Source organism: Heliangelus exortis, chromosome 2 (genome assembly GCF_036169615.1).
Source record: "Heliangelus exortis chromosome 2, bHelExo1.hap1, whole genome shotgun sequence".
Taxonomy (NCBI): Eukaryota; Metazoa; Chordata; class Aves; order Apodiformes; family Trochilidae; genus Heliangelus; species Heliangelus exortis.
The window spans coordinates 33327138-33338140 of NC_092423.1; the positions used below are offsets into that span (position 1 = coordinate 33327138).

The window sequence follows — 11003 nt, forward strand, 5'->3', positions numbered from 1 at the left end:
ATGAGTACTTACAAGCAGTTCTCCTCTGATATATACCTTCCCCTTTAGTGCTTGTGCAGATTTGGGACTGACAGGTACATATTCGCAAGCAGTAATACTCTGTAACAGTTAAAAATAAACTGTTTGAAAGCCACCAATTCTCATCTCAATGACTTGGTGTCAACAAAGTTCAAAATAAGGGCAAAAAGGCTGTTTAGAAACACTGCCAGACTACTTGAAGGTTGCAATAGCATTTGTACACCATTAGCTTCATTTCAGGAGAAAAGAACTAAGGGCCCTTGTCTCTTTTAACACTAATAACAATAAATTACGTTTAATAATACAGAGGAATCAAGATAAATTTTAAAGGCCATTTATAGTACATCTAGAAAAAAAAAAACAAACAACCCCAAACCATGTCCAGACTAAACCCTGGATTTACTGATTCACACTCTTGTGACCCGACTCATTCCTCTGATTATTTTCCCTCTCTAACTCCTATATTTGCCTGTATTGAGTCAAGATTTTTGCTCTTAGCAAATACTATTTTTGCCTAGATGAAGTAGAATATAACAGAACATCACAAATTCCAAATAGAGACTAAGAAAAAGCATTACCGTTCTTTTTTGTTGCTTCGTTGATTTGGGGTTTTTTTGGTTTGTTTCCTTTTTTTTTTTTTCTTTTAAGGTAAGAGTATACTGAAAACAATACACAAACAGTTTCATGAAAAAATAAAACAATTTAAATGGAAGCCTGAATAGATTGTACAAAGTTTCATTATTCAACATAAAATAGAAATGGCTAAAAAAGTCACAAGTTAACAGACAGCTTAAACTTATTTTTGTGTCAATGTTCATAAGCTGAAGTTTCATCACTAAGATGCAGTATGACTTAGCAAGCAACTCCGTAGCTGCATGCACACCCACTGCTTTGGTTTCTTTTTAATCATAATACCTTTACAATAGCAAACATTATAGATCAATTTGAATGTCCAAAGGCTTCACCATTTGGCTGCAAATTACTCACATGCACATAAAAATGTATATTTGGTAAGTATGAAAAAAATACTTTGTATTAAGCAAATTCTGCCAAAGCTATATGTATTTGCCATCTAGATAAAGAAAACAACCCTCATATGCCCCACAAACTCCCAGATAAAGCATACTGAATACTCAGTCATTCAAACACACTAATGAAATGCTTAATACTCACTACCTTTACATACACAGTATCTTTATTTAGTAGTTGCAGAAGTACGTAACCCAGTTTTGGTAAACTCAAAAAAAAATACTCCCTTTAAAATCAATGCTATTATTTTTCTGGAGGAAGAGCTAACTTTCACTGCAATTTTGACGGAAGAGAAAAATGATAAAGTCATTAAAACTAACAGCATGCACAAAGTATATCTCTTAAAAGAGCCTATCATTAAGGCACACCACCTTTAAAAAACATATACCCCATTAATTGAGGCTGTGCGTTCCAACAGCTGAAGCAGAAATTTGAAGTGGCCCCACAGGAGAACATGCTGTGTCAGACTTCCACAATTTGAGTAAAATACCCATTACTATGTAAATATTGTAATCTATGGGTTCATGTAGATATTTTCAAATTGAAATCTCCACAGAAATTTCAAATCCATTCCCTGCCCCTTTGTTTCCTTCCTGTCCACCTTCTCCTTTCTTCATGCATTGTTTGCCTTTCCCAACTTTCTTTTTTATTGACTCTCCTTTTACTGTCACTTTATAACTAGACTTCTCATTTATTGTTCCTTAAATAATTTAATAATCACCATTTCCTTTCCTGCTTCCATGCCAGAGTAGCATCCCATTTATGTGCTACAACACACTTCTATGACCTTTCACTTTTTCTTGTTATCATACCTTTATAGTACTGTTTGGCAGGCAGAAATCCACCTTTTTCTTCTTCTCAAATGTTAAGTTAGCAGTTTTATGAAACCGTCATTAATGTAAGACAAAATTAATTTAAACACACACTGGCTAGTTGAACTGGCCCTGAAAAGAAGAGGTAAACCTTTATCAAGTACATGAAGACCTGTAGTGCTAATTTTCATCTCTGCTTAAGTAAAATACCAATTATTCAGTTCAATGTCTCTCTGAAAGGGCCTTTTACCAGCCCTGTTTTATCTATCTAGGATAGATAAAATAGCCCCGTTTTTCTATCTAGGAGTTTTATCTCCTTTCTATCTATGGACCCAAGACAGAAAAAGCCAAATCCAACCTTCAGCAAGGCTTCTAGTCACAATGAAATAAACCAAAACACCTTTTCCAATGTGCCATGACAAGTCCGTGGCCTGAAGTGGAGGGCTATGATGCAATCCCATCAACTTCCTTCATCCTTTGGGATGGCCAGTTCAGCCACTGCATTCCCTCCTCACTGTCTTACTTTTCACCTGTTTCGAGGGCATCTGACCTTCTGTATCTGTACCCATATCTCTCCCTCTCTCCTTTTTTTCCCCATCCCTATGAAATTTCACACTTCACAGGGAAAAAAAAAATCCACTTTAATTCAGCTACCATTGCCTTTTCCTTGCTGATGGAAAGCAAGACATGGGAGCCATGCTAATCCTTATGGCGAAAGCCTCCTCACATGGCCAGCATTGAGAGTCAGTACAAAAAAATGCTAATTTTTTTTTTTTAAATCTGCATGCTGAAGGTACACAATAGAGCACTTAAATATCCATGGGGAGAGGAATAAAGGTTATGTTCCTGTTCAGTAGCAGTAAGCATTGTGTTTGTTCTTCAAAGTTCAAACTAAGTCTCAGCATAAAACATGCCAGCACTGCCTACAAATGCTTGGTCTATAGGGGTAGGCAATGCAAGTCGTCAATGGCAAGTATGGACACAGACACCAATTACCCACAGAAATCTTCAGGAAGCTGGAGTATAGGTCTTTAACCACAAAATAATGAGATCCTCCACCACAGTGGGTCTGTCTTTATCCAAACCATGAGCTCAGATAAAGCAGCGAGTAAAACTGGTGCCTCATCACACTGCTTCTTCTCCCATATGTTCACTGTACAGCCAGACTAACAAACTGCTCCAGAATGATGGAAACACAGAAACTACTTTATGAGAAGTGATGGTTTAAAACTAGAAGCAGAGATTTAAATTCACCAGAAGAGAACCACTCTGAATTCAATACTACTTCACCCCGTAGCACGCTGGATTTAAGAGCAGAAAGTACACTTCATTCGTGTATGTATTTATGGGCTGTAATGCATTTAAAAATAGTTATTGAATGTGCTGAGAAATTCCTAGTTTCTTATTGCTTGTAGATTCTGCAGGCATATTGACCTTTGATTCATACCAGCACTGAGGTGTTCTCCCAAATCCACACTTTCTGGAGGTAAATAAAATAAAATTTAAAAAGAGTTGGCCAAACAAGCCAAGGTAAATGCTACTTATTCCTTGAACTCAAATAATTTATTCTTGGCTCAGAATACCATAATTAAAAAAAAAAAAAAGCTCTGTTTAGCATTTTTAGAAGTTTCTGTATTTCATAGCTCCGCAAGAGCTTCTCTAAACTGACTAGTAAGTTTTATTGGATGAAGAAAAACTCTAAAGATTATTTTGCTATCCACTGAACACTGATTTAATCTGCATTCTCAAATTAGGGTTGATCCAAAAGCCATGCATGCAGATGACAATAAAGAAATTAGCTCCATGTAAAACCTGTAAGTGATCATAGATCTTATGATGAGAAAAATTACCTTCCTATCCCATCTTCTAATTAACTGAAATGGTAACAACAAATACCTCTACACATTTTGCTACTTGCTTAAATTATTGATTTCCTTAAAAAGTTTAAAATCTCTGTCAGTGATCCACATACCCCATGTGTTACTCTCATTCACTCGCAGTGAAGTGACAGGAAATATGCTTAAAAGCAAAATTAAGAATTGTCTTATTATTTAACTGAACATCTAAAGGTGATTTTGTAATAAAGCAATATATATTCTCTTGGTTTAGACACCCAGGGTTGCACTTCTGAGTAAGGCTGCATTTTATAAGTTTTAATTCTACTGCTGGGAGGTAATTTCTTGAGCTGACAGATGATGTGCTTGCTCTGAAGTTATTCTAACACAGCTTCAGTGTGAGCTGGAAAAGATTCCTACCTCCCAAAAGATTTGAAATATCGACCCTATAAAGCATGTGGAAGAGGCAATTCACAAATGTATCCTTGAAAGTCTTGCTGTTCTGCTTATCTCTGGCAAAGCTCTCTTAGGGCTGGATCCAGAATACAAACGAATATGACTATTAAACAATATTCCTTTTTTTGATTAATCTCTCATCTGAGGAAAAACACATTGATCTTTGATAGCTGCAGATACAGTTCTTCTCATTTGCTGAGGCTCTGGTCTCCTAGGCAATAGAAAGCTACAACCACCCTGAGGAGCTCATCTTAGACTGAAGTCTGTGCAAATTTTTTCAGCAGACCTCTGGGAAGGCGAGATCAGGGTCAGTGACCAAACCAGCAATAGCTGAAAAAAATGCAAGAGATCTGGACTTAACCCCAGGTTCCTCTCCTACCAAAGTCAAATTAATGCTGACAGGTGCATCCCCACATAGTGCTTATGCTAGAGCTGTCTGAAAATGGGCCCAACCCTACTATCTTGAGTCATCAGAATATTACCTGTAGGAGTGATCCCATAGAAACCCACAGCAACCTGCATATATAAAGGTTGCAGAATTAGCTTAAGCCATAGCACTGCTATCATTAATTCCAAGCAAGATTTCTATTTGGAAACTAAAATTAAATTAGGCTCTGAACACAGCAAAGGTTTTGCAAGTAAGTTCATCCTACAGCTTATTTTCTCTCCCTCTAAATCAAACTACAAGCCCATTGTGTGCCTGTCCTTTTTAATTAAATTACTAAGAACAATATCAACGGGTAAGCCATATGAACACTGTGGTGCTCTGTATCAAAACCTTCAAGCTACCACTTTCAGCAGGGTGTGACGCACACCTTGTAATTTAAATGTACAAATTACCAGACAGATTACCACTAAAAGAAATTGTTGCCAGTTATTTTAGAGCGTTAGGAAAGTCTCTCCTCGTCAGATTTTCAGCTCCAAAAGTACTCATTTTCCTTTCCCTGTCAAATCTGTAACATTCTTTCATTACTATTATTTTTAAAAATAATTATAATAACCTCAAAAGCATTAGCTTACTTTTTCATTTTCATATACATGTAAATACCTCTGGGCTCATTTCTTTGAAAGGAGCACTAACTGTTGTTTGCCTGGCTCTCATTCTGACTTTTTTAGGTAGTTAGTTATTCATGCTTTACATAAGTTATTTGGACGTTTTTATTCTGTAATCGCACCGTCTGCTCTCTAGGGACATTCAGAAAGACTGGGTGATAAACCTCTGCCTGAATCACTCTGCAATTTTCCAACAGATACTCTAAAATCTTCAAATTTTTCACGGCAGAAGCCAAGAAGGAAAAAAAAGTCCCGCTGGCACATCCCAGACATTTTCCAAATCTTTGGAGAGGGGATATTCTGGACGCGTAGATCGCCAGAAAGGCGAAAGAAGACCCTGCAGTTTCCAGGCATACCACATACACACACACAAGAGACGCTGCAAGCGATCACGACATTTCTGTGCGGGCTGTGAGGTCGCGGCTGTGCCCTGCTCGGGGCTCGGAGCCACCCCGGACACCCCCGCCGGGCCGGGGGGCGCTCAGGCTGCGCCCGCCCAGCTCACCTCCAGAAGGAGGGGGCTGCACCTCCCACCCGGGGAGCCCCGTTTCGGTCCCGCACGGCTTCTCACCGGGCAGTGGGGACAGCCCGGGGCGGTGCAGCTCACCTGGAAGCAGCAAACACCGCTGCTGCCATTTGTTGCTAGCGTCCAGAGGGAGCTGCCCTCTCCTTCCCACCAGAGCCACCGCCGCCTGCTCTCGTAGCAACTGGTCCTGGGTATATCTCAAAGTGGAAAAAACCCACGGCCACACACACACACACACACACTCACTTACTCACTCATACGGCGTCTGCCCACCGCTCCCCGCCTCCACCTTCCCCGCTATCCCCGCATCCCGCTCCGCGTCCCGGCCGCCGCCTGCATGGCCACCAGCGGGACCTCGGCCCGCCCGCCCCGCACATGACCGGGGAGCAAAGCGGCGTCGGCAACAGAGATAGATCAGTGTGCGCTTTTTTTTTTTTTTTTTTTTTCCCCCATCCCCTTTTTCTGATGCTGCTCTGCTACGGGATCAAGGGTGGCGGGTCTCAAATCCCTCGCCTGGGAGCAAGCGAGGCGGTCACAGCCTCCTCCTCGCAGCCCCCGCCCTTGATTCCTTCCCCACAGCCCCACTGTCTCGGCGGAGCTCCAGCCCCGTCACCCCGGTGCACTCGAGGGGAGTCGGAGGACAGGAGAGGGAGCATCTCCGCTGGCCCTCGCTGATCAGCGCTGAGCAAGAAAGCACAGCACGGCGGCAGCCCCTGGGCAGCAGCAGCAGCGCTGCTCGCCTCCCTCCTTCCTTCCTTCCCCGTCGAGTTTCCCCCCCAGCCCCTGTGCTGTGGCCGTGGGTCCCCGCAACTCACATCGCGGAGCGGTGCCTCCCCGCAAAACTTCGCGGCGTGTCACCCGAGGCGGCGGCGGTGGCGGAGCGGAGCTCAGCGCGGTTCGGCTAGACTCGGCTCGGCCCGCGCCCCAGCGGCGCAACAGGCAACGCAGCCTCACCTGGCGCGGAGCCGCCGCGCCATGGGAGCGACGGGCGGAGCCTCCCGGCGGCGCCGCCGGGGTGGCCCCGGGGCCCGGGCGCAGCCACCGCCCGCCGACCCGCCCGCCCGCCTTGCTGCCTCCGCTGTGCTCTGGCTGCCGCGCCGCCGCTCCCTCCTGCCCCTGCGCTGCGGCTGCAGGCAGGCAGGCAGGCAGACACAAGCAGGCAGGCAGGAAGGGAGGGAGGAGAGAGCCCGGGGGAGGGAGGGAGGGAAGGAGGAGACTCCCCTCTGGCTCCCACAGCACGGCGGGGAGGTTCCCCTGTGGGAGAGGTGATGCTGTCCGTCCGCAGTCCTTCCCCTGGGTCTGATTTTGGCGTTCACCACCTGGCTCCAGGGGCAGAGTAGGGGGCCGCCCCGGCGGAGGCTGGTGCTCGGGGAGCGGCTCGCTCTCTGCCCCTCTCCCGCGGTGTGCGCAGACCCGGCGTCGGCGGACGAGAGGGAGCCTTGCCTGCCGGAGCACCGCCGTCCCACGGCGGACGGTCAGAGGGAGCTGCTTCTCTCCCCAGTGCCTTCCAGGTTCCCCAGGAAAATATCATAGAATCACAAAATGGTTTGGGTTGTAAGGGACCTTAAAGACCACCTAGTTCCAACCCCCCTGCCATGGGCAGGGACACCTCCCACTATACCACCTTGCTCCAAGCCCCGTCCAACCTGTACTTGAATACTTCCAGGGATGGGGCGTCCACAGGTTCTCTGGGCAACCTCACAGTAGAGGTAATACCTAATCGAAATCTACCTTCTTTCAGCTTTAAATCATTCCCCCTCTTCCTATCATTACACACCCGCATAAAAAGTTCATCTCCAGCCTTTCTTTTAAAAAAAGTTAATTGTTTTGCCAATCTGAATGAGAAACACTTCTTGCCAGAGGATAATACTTGGTTTGGAAAACTTGATACAGCACAGCTTTTGCTACAAAGGTGAATTTAACTCTGCGGCCAGACTTACCAGCCCTTTGAACTGGTCTTGCATAGAAGTGGTTATGCAGACACTGCTTCAGATTTGCCATGACTCTTGCCAGGGTGACTTTCTTCTCTGAGAGGTTCTTCTGTGAAATATGCTGTGCTGCAGCAGTTCATTGAATTGTCAAAATACAGGTTTGAAGGGACATGGCCAGTTGGTTGCTTCTCCCACTTAAATATGCATTCTCTGTTGTGCAGTTAGCTACTTTGGGTTTGCAAAGTATAGGTTCCTATTTACCTCATGCAGCAAAGGATTTTATTGCCTGTCTGCCAGAGCAAGCACCTGTGAAGAAGAGACAGAAAGATAGAAAGATCATCTTTGCTTGGTAGCTGGTTTGCTTTAAGGTGGCAGCCACCTAAAATGCTACACAGAACAGAAAATTAATTGGCCTGGATTTCCTCAGGATTATTTTGCCTCTGTCTATACAAAACTGTTTTATCTCCATGTAGCCTCTTGTTAAAACAAAACTACTGGGTCAGAAGGACCACTGCTATGCTATGACCACAGACAGGTTGGGGGTGTTTTTCTTGGGGAAAGGAGGCAAACACACAAGTAATACACTGCTAAATGCCATTCTCTATCAGTAAACCTCAGTCCTGGGAGTACCAAGCCAAGCAAATACGTTCTTCTCTAAGTAATCTGTCTGAATCATATTAGCAAGATAATGTAGATCCGTGCCTTTGTATCATACCAAACCTGCTTTTTTGCTCCTAAGAATATTTGCAAATTGGTTCATAGACACTTTTATATATGCATATCATTTTACATACTTACTAGTATAAAAGGAAACAGCAAATATGAAGAAACTTGATATAAATCACTTTCATCAGTCCCTTACACATTCCTCACACTGACTGACTCAACCCAGCTTTGGTGATATAATCAGTTAAAAAATAAAAACAGTACATCAGCAGGCATTCCTGTTTACAATGCATTGAATTGTGTCACAAAGGCAGTGAGCATAAGAAGCCATGACTGCCAGCCCTGGATTATTTGCAATGGAAAATGACTTTCAGGCTTTGTGAGTTTTATTCCTTTAACTGAAACTGACTCGGATTCATTTTAAGGTGGTAGAAAAATATTGACCACTGTTGAGAACTCAAAATCTAACATGCAGGAGCTATTTCTTCAAATTCACCTTCTCTTTATATTTTCACTGTTCAGTGTATAGGCATCTGACAACTGGATATAGCACCCAGGATGGATGCACTTGGTTGCTCGTGCCCACAATACTAATATTTATAACAAGCAATGCAAAATTCCTTAGAGTGACTTGCTGCTGCTGATAATTATTTTTTAATGAAAAAAGATTAGCAGATCTGCTCTTCATTCAGCTCAACAATAAGAAAAAAAAGTTTATTTGATTAAATAAAAATGGATGTCTTCCATGAATTTCCTTTTAAAATTGGACCTTTGATTGTACTTTGTGGAATGAGCCATTTGTATAGTTAAATATCATAAAAATATAAGGGAAGAATGATCTCAGATTGCATAACTCAAATTACTGCATTAGCCACAATGTTATTCATCCTATTGATTTAAGTGTGATTGCTTGTGTTAAGGAAAAAAGTTCACAAAACATAGGAATACTAATTTTTATAATTGAAATTGCAGCTTATAAAAAGTTTTTTTGACCAGCTGCACATGAGTAGCTGGTTTACAGGTTTGTATTCAAAAACTCACTCCTGAGAGCAGCTAAGCATCTATAATTTCAGTTGAAATTAATGGATTTTCAGTATATCTTTGAAAAGGAGAAGAAAGTATTTTTTTCTGTGGAGAATTGCTGTGTGGGGATGCACAGCTATTTGCTGTTAAAGATGCACAGATTTTTAAGAACTGAAATACAACTGATGCCTTCCCCCCCCTCTCAGCTGGCTGGCAGTGCAGTAGAAAGTATTATTGCTGGTTATATTATTATTATAATAAATACTACTACTATTATTACTAATACTGTTTTCCCAGCTTCATGAACAAACCCATTAGCAGATTTCCTCATTGGCTTATTGGCATTGCATGTCCATTTTACATGATAAGTAGAAATGAAGGATTTAGTCCTCTGTTAGGAAAGGGTGTAAGTTTAAAGGATAAGGAGAAGGTCATTTGGCTGCCCTCTGATAAGAAAGGAACTACTAGTACTTGCTGACTTCTATGCATAGTTATGAAAATCAGGGAGCATGAATTAATAGGTGATACCAGATGTTTCTTAATTTTACCTCATAAAATAATTTTGCCAAATATTTATAAATATTTAAGGCCCAATATCACCAACCTTTGCACAAATTATTTTTTCCAACACAAAACCCCCTACATATTTCAGCGAGACTATTTGTGAGTAAGGGTTATTCATGCAAATAAGACTTTAGAGAATTAGATATTTAAAAATTTATAAAGACTAACAAAATAAATCAATGACTAAATTGAAGGATCATCTGGTACTGCCTATTCCTTTAAAATTCCAAGATATTAATGACAATGTGCAAAAATCAGCAAAGAATACCTCTTTTATTCTGTGCTGAGATAAACTGAGTAACCTTCTTATCCATTAACTGGTATTCCTTTTACCAGAGGATCCATTCACAGCCAACAATCATATGAAATTTATATTCTAGACACAGGTACTAAAAGAACTAAAGAACTAACTACTTCTTTAGAAACTAATTAAAGAACTAAAACTTGCAATGGTCTTACCTCTAGCAGCATATGCTTAGGAGTTGGGAGGGAATATTTCTGCTGCTCCTGGGCAAGAATGTGATTTTTCTGCAGAGGACAGCACAAAGACATGTCAGCAGAACATTCTCCTTGGGATTACTCCATGTGCAAATGGAGGGAACACATGGGGCCCAGAGCAGGAGTCTACATTTAGCCACAGGAGCAGCAAAAAGCATGAAATTTTGCATCCTGAGAATACTAAAAGCAACACAAATTACAGTATTCACTCTATAGCCGTGTTCCTAAATCAGATGCCTGTTTCTTCTGTCTCCCTAGGCCTGATGGTGCCAATATTCTGAATGCTCCTCTCAGCCCATAGGTACTGCTTCTGGATGTACAGGCAAGGGGGGGTGATAATCTTCCCCAAGAAGTAATGGAGCAGAGCCAGCTTTTTAGAGGGCCAGTACCAACCCTTTGTGCCTCTTAATCTCTCTTAAACCCTGTGGTAGCAATGTGCAGACCACACTGATTTCTAAGCACTGCTACTCTCACAAAGGTTTGAGGACTTGGCCTTGAACACTCACTTCAAGAAGTGCCAATAGCTTCTGTTTTCCTGTATTTGGCAGGTTCTATCATTTTCAAAGGTCTCTCTAGTTTTGCACATAGTCCA

General features: G+C 42.3%; 1 protein-coding gene across 2 annotated transcripts in view; it reads right to left on the bottom strand.

Annotated features, from left to right (window-relative positions):
• LRRC3B (leucine rich repeat containing 3B) overlaps positions 1 to 6881 on the bottom strand; it is a 46371-nt gene extending 39490 nt beyond the window's left edge. The window contains exon 1 of one of the 2 annotated variants that reach the window (XM_071735474.1): positions 6545 to 6881. The gene's annotated coding sequence lies outside the window, so the exon portion shown is untranslated. The remainder of the gene's footprint in view (positions 1 to 6544) is intronic. The other variant, XM_071735473.1, reaches the window with a different exon arrangement.
• Positions 6882 to 11003: the final 4122 nt, after the last annotated feature.